General features: G+C 35.5%; 1 long non-coding RNA gene across 1 annotated transcript; it reads left to right on the top strand.

Annotated features, from left to right (window-relative positions):
• Positions 1-3,155: 3,155 nt before the first annotated feature.
• Positions 3,156-11,511, top strand: LOC125661849 (uncharacterized). Its single transcript, XR_008797898.1, has 2 exons — positions 3,156-3,610; positions 8,577-11,511. It is a non-coding gene; the product is annotated as an uncharacterized LOC125661849 (long non-coding RNA).
• The last annotated feature ends 209 nt before the right edge of the window (positions 11,512-11,720 follow it).

Raw genomic sequence — 11,720 nt, 5'->3', positions numbered from 1 at the left:
GCAAATGTACATTACGCCGCACTGTTTGCAGTACGTACATGGTACAGGTGTACCGCATAGGTATGTAGCTACTAAGACTATAAACCAAACAGAATATCATATGTAAAACTATTACTCTGAATGCATTTTACTTGTTTACAATGTAGCCTGTCGGGGTGTGGTGCATGTCACACGCGTTGTTTACACGTGCACTTTAGGTGGCAGTGGAGGAAATTCGAACCATGTATGGATTATTGTCTCCTGATAACTTTGGCAGTTAACTTTTGATTTCAATCTACTTTTTAAGAATAATATAACCCTCGCTAATCATTGCCAAGCTGCATTTCGATCTTGGCAGAATGATCTTCAGCTACAATTCAAAATTAAGGGGTGATGTTGTGTACTAAGATTTTCTTGATTGTTTACATCTGTGACTGTTTATGTGATGTATCAACTGATCAAGCTGTACAGTGTCATGACATATAGTGGCATAGCTTCCATTTATGTACTTGCGCATCATTTTGTCAGAAGAAGAAAATTCTAAAATGATAATTAAGATTTTTAACATGTATATGAATATACATGTATGTGTATGTTTGATTTTAGTATAATACCTGTAGAGAATATTTCAGTAGTATGAAGTGCCACACATTTAGACGCATGCATGTGGTGTTTAAAGGTCTCATCTGAAAGACCAGCAACTTTCTCTTTTGAATGCTAAATATGATGATGGAGCATTCACCTCACTACCTACATTTTCACTCTAAATAAAGTACAAGCATGGCTCGAAACCATGATTTCTTGATCCTGTTACCAGTCTTCACGAAAAACTTTGTAAAGCACAGGCCCTTCGGGCCTCCCAGTATAATAATTGTGCAAGCCCGAACAATATTTTGCAGGCCCAAAATGTTTATTTTCTAATTTGATCTCTTGTTATTTGCTGATTCTACTCTATAGACACATGCACAGTTCTTTTACTGTAGGAAAATACAGGTCAAGATGATCATAGTTAAAGAACAACTGACATTAAAAGGATTATATTATTTTTCAACATATTAATCCAGTATATGCGAAAGTTTTTGGACCACACAGGACATTCGGTCCAGTGTAATCAATGAACACACCGGACCGAACCAAATTTTGTCAGACCGAAAAACCTAATGTAAAAAAGTGAAACACGTGAAAATGCAAAACCAAGGGAATCTTATTTATTATACTAGTAATACTATTCCAGGAATCCTTCCCGTATAATACTTTAGACAGTCCATGCGGTTTTAATCAATTCATTTACGTATTTGGATGTGTGCTATTTTTTTTTACTTATAAGAAACTCCGCATCAAGATAGTAAAGCTCAAAACCGGACATTGAGACATCTGACATTCCGGTCCGGTGTAAAAAATGATGTATCGGACCTGAGGCACTGCACATCGGTCAGGTCCGACGGTCCGATGTCTTTCGCATAGACTGATTAATCTCGCAGATACATCAGCAGCTCATGTTCAACTCTGTTTTGTATACACCACGTACAAAACATTTTTTAAATGTTAGCCAAGGCCTACCCTCGCAGTGTTCGAAATTGGTTTAAAACTTGGTATAGACCACAGGTCTATGCCAAAATAAGATGACTTAGACGTACCTCATCGAATTGGCATAGACCACAACATTGAAAAAATAATAACACAAATTTAAAACATTTTCATTTACTTCTAATATACTTAGAAAGTGTATTTTCTTTCCATTTCTGTAATATCATCCTTTCCTCATAATGTTTATCAGACGTCGACTGACCATGCAAGGCCCTCTTGGATAACTTTATTGCTTTAAATCTAGAAAATTGGCATAGACAATTTGGTCTATCTAAATTACAGTTGGCATAGACCAGTGCCATTTGACATATACTCGGTCTATGGTTAATTTTGAACACTGCCCTCGGTCCAATGGGGCATGAATTTTCGTTTTTTTCTCCTCGTACGACAGTTTTTTTTATCGGATGGTTGTGATTGTGAAAAACGCTTGGGTGGTTTTGAATTTCCCGGACGAGCCCCCTCCCTATACTTCAGAAAAGGCAGCATGGTTGATAATTTTTCTATGCGAAATTTGACTACTAAGTCATGACATTTAGTCTGAGTCAATCTCACGCTTTATTTGTAATATATACAAAACATATAAGAAAACATTTACAGGCCCATCGGACTCCAGGGTTTAATATTTTAAGAAGCCCGATCCCGATTTTACTGGCCTCGGGCATCAGGCCACTGGTTAATGTCGAAGACTGTGTTACCACTGAGCTACCATGACCAATTTTTATACGCCCGTCTTAAGACGGGACGTATTATGGTATGGCGTGTCTGTCTGTCCGTCTGTTAGCTTTTTCGTGTCCGACCCGTAACTTAAATACTACAAGGCCTAGAATCATCAAACTTTGTCTGTAGATACATCTTGGGTAGAAGGTGTGTCGCGCATTAAAACCAGGTCACTGTGACTTTTCATTAAGAAGATATGGCCATATATGGCAAAAACTTGTCCGGCTCATAACTTGAAAACTATTAGACCTAGAATCACCAAAATTGGTCAACTAATGCATCTTAGGTAGAAGGTGTGTCGCATCCTACTTTAAGGTCACTGTGACATTTAATTAAGGTGATATAAAAAAAAATGTTTTAATGGGTACTATCTATACTGTTAACAATATGTGACGGGCGTATCATGTGCCATGGCGGTGCACTTTATTTAACATGAATTCATAGCTAAAAAAAAAATATTACTAATTTTTTGGTTAATTCCATAAATATATTATTCCGCTCTCTAGACACAATTCTGGGTTACCCCCCTGCCTTTGGGGGTATAAGCACCTCATTTCTTTCAGAATGGCACAATGTCAGGAGAGCTTTTGTTATTTGTTATACTCTTAATGTTGATGGCATGCATCTATGAACAACAGGATAATTTTTTAGATTATTATTTCTGATATCATATTTGTAAATTGTTTATGAGGGGTTGTTAAAAGTTTGTGGACAAAAGGACGCACTTATTAAAAATTCAGAGTTATCGTAAGTGAACAATATAGGAGATGTGTAACAAGATTGTATATTTGAAGATTTTAATTTTAATTAATTTTTATAAGTATTGATTTCAGATACATGTATGACATTGCATGCTTGGTGGGGGTGGGGGGGGGGCTACGGTTAGATAATATTCTGGTCAGCACATTCGATAAACTACATGGAATTCATTAAATCACTTCTTTTTCTTTCAGTGGTCTTCAACTTTTAATCTCCAAGAAGGAAATGTAATTAAAAGATGAATAAAGTATCCCTAAGAATACCAGAAGAAAGGCTATGTGTTGAGAAAAACAGCCCTTCCTCAGTACCTCAGAACTAGATGATAGCCCTTAATTGTTACTTTATGCTGAATATGACACAGTATAGAAGATCTGATCATGAAGAAGTAACACCATTGATACACTTGCCAACTGCCAAAATTACTTTCTGATAGTATGACGAGATTAGAAGATATCATGGTGTAGTCATGACACAAACTGCAAATCAAAGAATTAATTGTCTTCCCCAGAGGATGAACAGAGCACGATGGCTTCACATGGATAACATTTCCTTTCGAGTTTTGAAATTAGTAAGTATACAAAATATTTTAGGCCACATAGGGCCAAAAAAAAAATGTTTGTTTTAGGTCGCCTCTGATTTTTAAAAAAAGGGTTGGTAGGTAGGTTTATTTTATTTTTTTTTAAATATTTTTTTTTTATAAAAATAAGTGCCTTCGAATCAATGAAAATTTTATAGTTAAAGTTGTAATATAATGTGTTTAACAGATAAAAAATGGGTTCAGAGCACAATGTTTAATTGACAAAATACACAGTATGTGATGGAGTTTTAATATTACAATTACAGATGTCTTGGCATATCGGGTAATAGTTCGTATATCGATGAATTGAAATCGGAAAATTGAAAAAAAATTAATAGGGTCGGTGGATATATTTAGGGTCGGGCAGGCGACCTGAAACAAACACATTTTTTATTTTGGCCTAGTCATAAAATTATTTTTTAGATTTTCATCTTTGTTTGGAAATAAAAATGGGCAGGTGGTTGGAGTTTATTTTTATGCCCCCCTTTGAAAAAGAGGGGGCATATTGTTTTGCACCTGTTGGTCGGTCTGTCGGTCGGTCTGTAGACCATGTGTTGTCCGCTCAATATCTTGAGAACCATTTACTTGATGATAATGATATTTCATATGTGGGTTAGCAGGGTTTGATATTTACTTTCTTGAGCACTAGACCAGTCGGGCTACTTCAAATAATATTTACTAGACCTGACCTTACATCCACTAGCCCTGACCAACTTTCCAGAGAAAAGAAACCCTGATGGTTTCTCCATATTTAAGTACTTAATTCAAATGACAAACATTAAGTTTAAACTAAAACGTACTTAATTGTCTCAAAAACATCTTTAGTCTCGTCATTCAATTTGGTGCTTTTATTTTCAAACTTCCCAATCTACTCCTTTTTTTTTCTCGGAACAACCTTCCTTGAGGACGAGAAGTCGAGACATTCCCGCACATGTGTCAACAACGAAAAATGGCTATTTACGATTTAATTTATTCATTTGATACAGGCAACGAAATTAAGGGGAAATACTCGCTAAATGCGAGTTAAAAATTGAATTTGCGAGTAAAAAATCACAAGTGATCGCAACTTTTTGCGAGTGAAAAAACCCCAATCTTTTTCCCGGATTTCCTCGGTTTATTGGCTGTACTTTGAAGTTTACAATAATCTTGTCTTGTGCATAGAAACTCTTTACAGAATGAATATACAAGTATTGAAAAAGTAAACGTGGATCGAATAAATAACTAAGGCCAAGGTCATCTCAGTCGATGGCCTACTTCATACATACTTCGGATGTCTCAGAGACGTCTGATTTAAATAGCAAGCATATTGATCTCGTCCGTGTCTATATAAAACAACACATGACAGTGTGTCACCATTTCACGCGGTGTCCTTCTGTACTCTATAGTCATACACTTCGAGTTCGCGGGGTTTTCTTTTCAACTAGAATTTTTTTAGATGAAATTTCCAAAAGTTTTGAACATATAGTTTAAATTGGCGCAAACAGTTTTCAAGATTTCAATCCACATGATGCTGTTAATAGGTGGTAGATCTCTGGACAGCGAGTACGCCGCACAAGTGTACCATATGACCCGCACCATGTATGTTGTCTGATAATTCATTGAATTTTAAATGAAAGAATTCGCAATCTTATTTTTATTATTGCACTTTAAAGGAGATTTTAAAAGATTTTCCCAAAATTTTGATAAAGAGACATGCTTGTTTTCTTAAATTCATGTAAAACAGTAATCGATTGAAAAATGCTAGTAAAAGCTCAATTTTGCTAGTTGGAAAATAATCCACTAGCTAAAATTTGCTAGTGGTGAAAAAAGTTAATTTCGATCCCTGTGATAGACACTTTCTTATATTCAGTTAAAATAAACTGGGTTTTTTTTCAAATGAAAATAAATTCAGTTTATATATATTTATCCGAAATATAACTTTACTCCCATTAACAAAGAGTAAATGTCGTAAAACATCATTTCCGACAGCGACTATGTATTCGAACTAAAAATAGAGATTTTGTCATCACGCGGTTCAAAATTGCTCGCAAACTCTTTACATTTATTTTTTAAAGTTAAAAATAAGATATCTTATGGTTTAAAATAAAGTTCCTTGTTTATTTTTTCAACATGACCAGTCGGACTAGTAAATCGACATTTTACCCGACCGGACCTATCATTTAGTAGACTCGGTCGGTCGGACGTGCCTTAGTGTCAAACCCTGGTTAGTTATGAGTAGAAGAGGATCCTTATTGTTTTTCAGGTCCAAAGGTCAAGGGTCAATCTACTCTGGACATAGGAATATAATGTCCGCTCAATATCTTGAGAACCCTTTGCTTGAAAGACATCAAACTTGGCACACTGGTACATCCTAAGGAGTAGATGATCCCTATTGATTTTAAGGTCATATGGTCAAAGGTCAAGGGTCAAACTGGGCATGGGAATATACTGACCATTCAATGTCTAGAGAACCCTTTGCTTGACAGACATCAAACTTGGTACACCAGTACATCTTCAGAAGAAGATTACCCCTATTGATTTTGAGGTCACATGGTCAAAGGTCAAGGGTCAAACTGGACATAGGAATATACTGTCCGTTCAATATCTTGAGAACCCTTTGCTTGACAGACATCAAACTTGGTACACTAGTACGTCTTCAGGAGAAGATGACCCCTATTGATTTTGAGGTCACGTGGTCAAAGGTCAAGGGTCAACTGGACATAGGAATATACTGTCCGTTCAATATATTGAGAACCCTTTTCTTGACAGACATCAAACTTAGTACACTGATATGTCTTCAGGAGAAGATGACCCCTATTGATTTTGAGGTCACGCGGTCAAAGGTCACACTGGACATACGAATATATTGTCCGTTCAGTACCTTGAGAACCCTTTGCTTGACAGACATCAAACTTGTTACACTAGTACGTCTTCAGGAGAAGATGACCCCTATTGATTTTGAGGTCACATGGTCAAAGATCAAGGGTAAACTGGACATAGGAATATAATGTCTGCTCAGTATCTTGAGAACCCTCTTCTTGACAGACATCAAACTTGGTACACTGATACGTCTTCAGGAGAAGATTACCCCTATTGATTTTGAGGTCACATGGTCAAAGGTCAAGGGTCACACTGGACATAGGAATATATTGTCCGTTTAATATCTTGAGAACCCTTTGCCTGACAGACATCAAACTTGTTACACTGGTACATCTTCAGGAGAAGATGACCCTTAATGATTTTGAGGTCACATGAGCAAAGGTCAAGGGTCAAACTGGACATATGAATATACTGTCCGTTCAATATCTTGAGAACCCTTTGCTTGACAGACATCAAACTTGGTACACTGGTACATCTTCAGGAGAAGATGATCCCTATTGATTTTGAGGTCACATGTTTAAAGATCAAGGGTCAACCTGGACATTGGAATATACTGTCTGCTCAATATCTTCAGAACCCTTTGCTTGACAGACATCAAACTTTAAATAGTACACTGGTGTATATTCAGGAGAAGATGACTCCTATTGATTTTGAGGTCACATGGTCAAAGGTCAAGGGTCAAACTGGACATAGTAATATACTGTCCACTCAATATCTTGATAACCCTTTTACTTGACAGACATCAAACTTAGTACACTGGTACATCTTCAGGAGAGGATGACCCATATTGATTTTGAGGTCAAAAGTCAAAAGTTGAATTGGACATACATGTAGTAATATATTGTCTCCTATATTTTAAGAATTATTTGTTTGATTGACACGTACCAAACTTGGTACACTGGTACAGCATAAGGAGTAGATGACCCCTATTGAATTTTAGGTCACATGGTCAATTCACTCTTGACATAGGAAGATATTGTCTGCTCAATATTTTGAATTGATGATAATACTATCAATTAAATGAGGTGTGTGTATAACCCTTTTCAATTTTGCACCATGGGGGGCATATGTGTTTTACAAACATCTCTTGTTTTTTTTTTCAGAATATATATTTCACGTTCATTATTCTCACATGTTGCTGTAGAGTGTAGATTACATCATTTTTTTTACATTGTTTTCTTTGGACAGAAAATTTCCATACAGCAATATTATAATTGTTGTTGAGTGATTTTGAAGTACATTTTCATGTAACACTGAAGTTGAACATTCTTTTTCCCTGTTGTCCGTCTGTCTGTAAACTTTCACATTTCTGACTTCTTCTCAAGAACCACTGGGCCAATTTCAACCTAACTTGACAAAAAGCATCCTTGGTGAAGGGCTTTCAAGTTTGTTCAAATAAAGGGCCACACCCCCTTTCAAAGGGAAGATCTAATTACAAAATTGCAAAAATAGGGTGGGGTCATTTAAAAATCTTCTTCTAAAGAACCACTGGGCCAGATGATGTGAAAGTTACATGAAAGCTTCCGGACAAGTGTAGATTGAAGTTTGTTCAAATCATGACCCCCTGGGGTAGAATAGGGCCACACTAGGTGATCAAAGTTTTACATGTACAAATATATAGGGAAAATCTTCACAAGAAGTAGGAAAATAACATGGCCAGTAAAATACAAATTTACGTAAAGGCTTCCTGAAATAGTGCAGATTCAAGTTTGTCATAATCATGCCTCCCAGGGAAGGTTGGCCGAGGCCACAATAGGAGATCAAAGTTTTACATTCAAATAAGTATAGAGAATTTTCAAGAACCATTAGGCCAGAGCAGTTTACATTTACATGAAAGCTTCCTGACATACAGCTCTGTAGTGCAGATTCAAGTTTGTAAAAATAAAATTTCCAAAAGGTGTCGCTGTGTTTGGTGTAATTTTTGTTCGTTCTGCACAAACTAGCTCATTCAGCTTGACACAGCCTAGGTAATTTACAGTTGATCATTTGATAAACACTTACTTTGTAGAAATAGAAATTATGATTTTTATCTATTTATACATTTATTGCTATTTCTATGAAGACCTTTTACTAATCACTTCTCTAAATATTTTTGCAGATTTGTCAGAATGTTATGCATCGTTATCAACAGAAAAGAACTTCATAGGTAGACCAAAGCTGACATGGGATGAGATCCTAGAACAAGACCTAGAGTTTACAGGATTGGATAGGATCAATCCACTGGGTCGCCAAGTGTGGAAGTACAAACTTCAACCTCGACAGGACAGCCAGGCCTCACCCTTGCAAAAAGATTAATTTGGCCTGGATAGTCAAAACGAGTGATGATGATTGATATCAAGGTCTGACACTGGAAGCTCAGTAAGGGTAGATGCTGGCAATGGAGCTGTTTAGCAATAAAACAAACAAGTTTAACATTAAACATGTTTGTATACTTTTTTGGCTCACCTGAGCCAAAGGCTCAAGTGAGCTTTTCTGATCACCTTTGCCTGTCGTCTGTCTGTTTATAAACTTTTCACAATTTCATTTTCTTCTCCAGAGTGAACCACTGGGCCAGTTTCAATCAAACTTGGTATGCATCATCAATAGATAAAGGGTATTCAAGTTTGTTCATATAAAGGGTCATGCACCCTTCAAAAAGGAAATAATCATGGAAATGCAAAAATAGGGTGGGGTCATTTAAAAAACCTTTTCAAGAACCACTGGACCAGGAAAGTTGAATTCACACGAAAGGTTCCTGTTTTGTGCAAATCATGGTCTCTGGGGGTAGGGTGGGGTCACAATAGAGAATCAAAGTTTTACATTCATATATAGTGCATATTCAAGTTTGTAAAAAGCTCACAGGGGTAGGGTGGGGGTCACAATAGGGGATTTAAGTTTTACATGTGAAATATATACAAGGAAAATCTTTTAAAATCTTCTCCTCAAAAACTAGATGCAGAACCGTAGCTCTTTGAAAAGAGAGCTTCAGATGAACCCCTGCATCGCTGTCTCATGAATTTAATATTAAATAATTCCCAACATATTTTCCCACTATACTTGTTTCCAAACATACTTTCAAATATTTTCTAAACCCACATATAACCCCAAAACAGCTTCAAGTGATTTCAATTTCTTTGTTGATGTAGCCATGTTAAGTAGCCTGTCAATTTGAACCCCAGTTCATTTCCATACTCATACTCATTTTGAAACATAATGTCTGTGTGAACTAATATCCTCACAAATATTTTTAGTGAAATATTTTGGATGAAATCATCCCAGTTGGGTTAAATACTTATTATTCAAATACTGTAGGTTTGAATATTGAACTAATCTCACAGCTTTCTTAAGTTTGGTCCCCATCCCCGCCAGTCTGTTTTTACGCTTAACTATTGAAATGGGGTGTAAGGGATCAGACTAGGCTTTTATAGCATTATCAATTTTCAAAAGCTTTAGAAAAATTATACAATTTTAGGTCACTTGAGTAAACTCAGATGACATATTGCTATTGATCTGCATCTGTTGTAGTCCGTAGACATTAACAATTGAACATTTTTAACTAAATTCTATAACTGAAAGATGAAGATACCGCACAGCGATCAATCTACGATTCAAATAACGGAATTCTTTTCAAATTTAGTATGAAGCACACAAATTTACATTAAACCTTCTTGACATAGTGCATATTCAAGTTTGTTCAAATCATTTCCCCGGGAGTTATGGTGTGGTAACAATAGGGGGTCAAAGTTTTATATGCTAGCTGATATAAAGGAAAATTCTTTAAAGATATCTCTTGAACTATTTAAGCTAGGGCTTTCATATCTTGTATATACAATTTTTATGGCAAAACAAATCTGACTTATTCAGTATGTCCTGAACTACATTGTGTTTAAGGTAGATCTTTCATATATATTATATATTATGAATTTCTTATGATAAAACCTTTCATCTTGTTGAGGAGCCTCTCACCTCTGGTTGGCGCGGGTTTGAATCCTGCTCGCACCGGTAATTGAGAAAGTTTCCCAGTTTACTCTCGGAAGGTCGGTGGTCTCTTCCCAGGTACATTGTATCTGGGTTCTCTCTTCCACCAATAAAAACTGGGCACCACCAGATAACTGAAAAATTGTTGAGTGTGGCGGAAAACAGTTACAACAATCAATCATATTATGTTATTTGACCTTGTGACCCTGAATTCTGAGTTTGACATACTTTTAAGAAAGTATAACATATTAAGTGTATCCAGGACTATTTTAGATAGGGCTTTTATGTTTTGTATATTGATTACTTATGGCAAGGTCTTTCATATCATACCAAGACCTACGACTTTTTACCTTGGTCTTATCCAGAACAGCAATATCATGCTAGTCATATCTTTGTCTTATATGATTTCATTTTAGTAATGTTGTGTTCTTTAGAGCTAGGTTTGGGTCACATTATTCATGAGAATAAAGATTGATAAAATAGCATTTAAAAATCAAAACAGCAGGGCCAAGATGACTCAGGTGAGCGACGTGGCCCATGGGCCTCTTGTTGATTTTGATATTTCTACCTATATCATTTGTATGAGAAATGGAACTCCTTTTTTTCTTTTACAAATACATGTATTATCATATGGATCCATCTTTGTTGATTATTTAATCAAAGGACATATTCAATTCATTCAATGTATTAAATGTAAATTTATGGATATGTCTGTGGTTAAATTACTTATGTATGTATGTATACATTTTTCTCGCACATGCAATTACATATATGATGTATATATATTTACTAATTGTACATGTAATATCCCCTGTTATATAATAAAATATATGACTGAGAATAAAAGACCTGCTGTTTTCATTGCTACCATGACACATTAAAAGATTAGAATAATTCAAATATCTTAATGAATTCTATAATATATGAATTTGATATTTGTATATGATTGCCTCACTGGTGTTCAATGTGAACTTTGGTTTATTGTTTCAGTTTGCTCGATCTTTATATCAAATTAAAATTTAAGACAAATAAGGAATTATTTCCGAAATTGGTTAATATGGTACATTGTAGTAAAATAATCAAGAGTTTATTCATATGAGATAGCTAAATTTCACATGAATAACCAGTGACTGATTCTTGATTGTCAACATTTTCACCGAACAGTTCAGAAATTACCATGGTATATGTACATACTATTAGGGGATCATAAAATCCCTTAAAGAGTGACAAATGTTTAAATATCACCTTTTCAAGGAGAAAAATCCTCTTACGTATATGAATACTA

Source organism: Ostrea edulis, chromosome 8, assembly GCF_947568905.1.
Source record: "Ostrea edulis chromosome 8, xbOstEdul1.1, whole genome shotgun sequence".
Classification (NCBI taxonomy): domain Eukaryota; kingdom Metazoa; phylum Mollusca; class Bivalvia; order Ostreida; family Ostreidae; genus Ostrea; species Ostrea edulis.
This window is presented reverse-complemented; position numbering and strand designations above follow the sequence as displayed.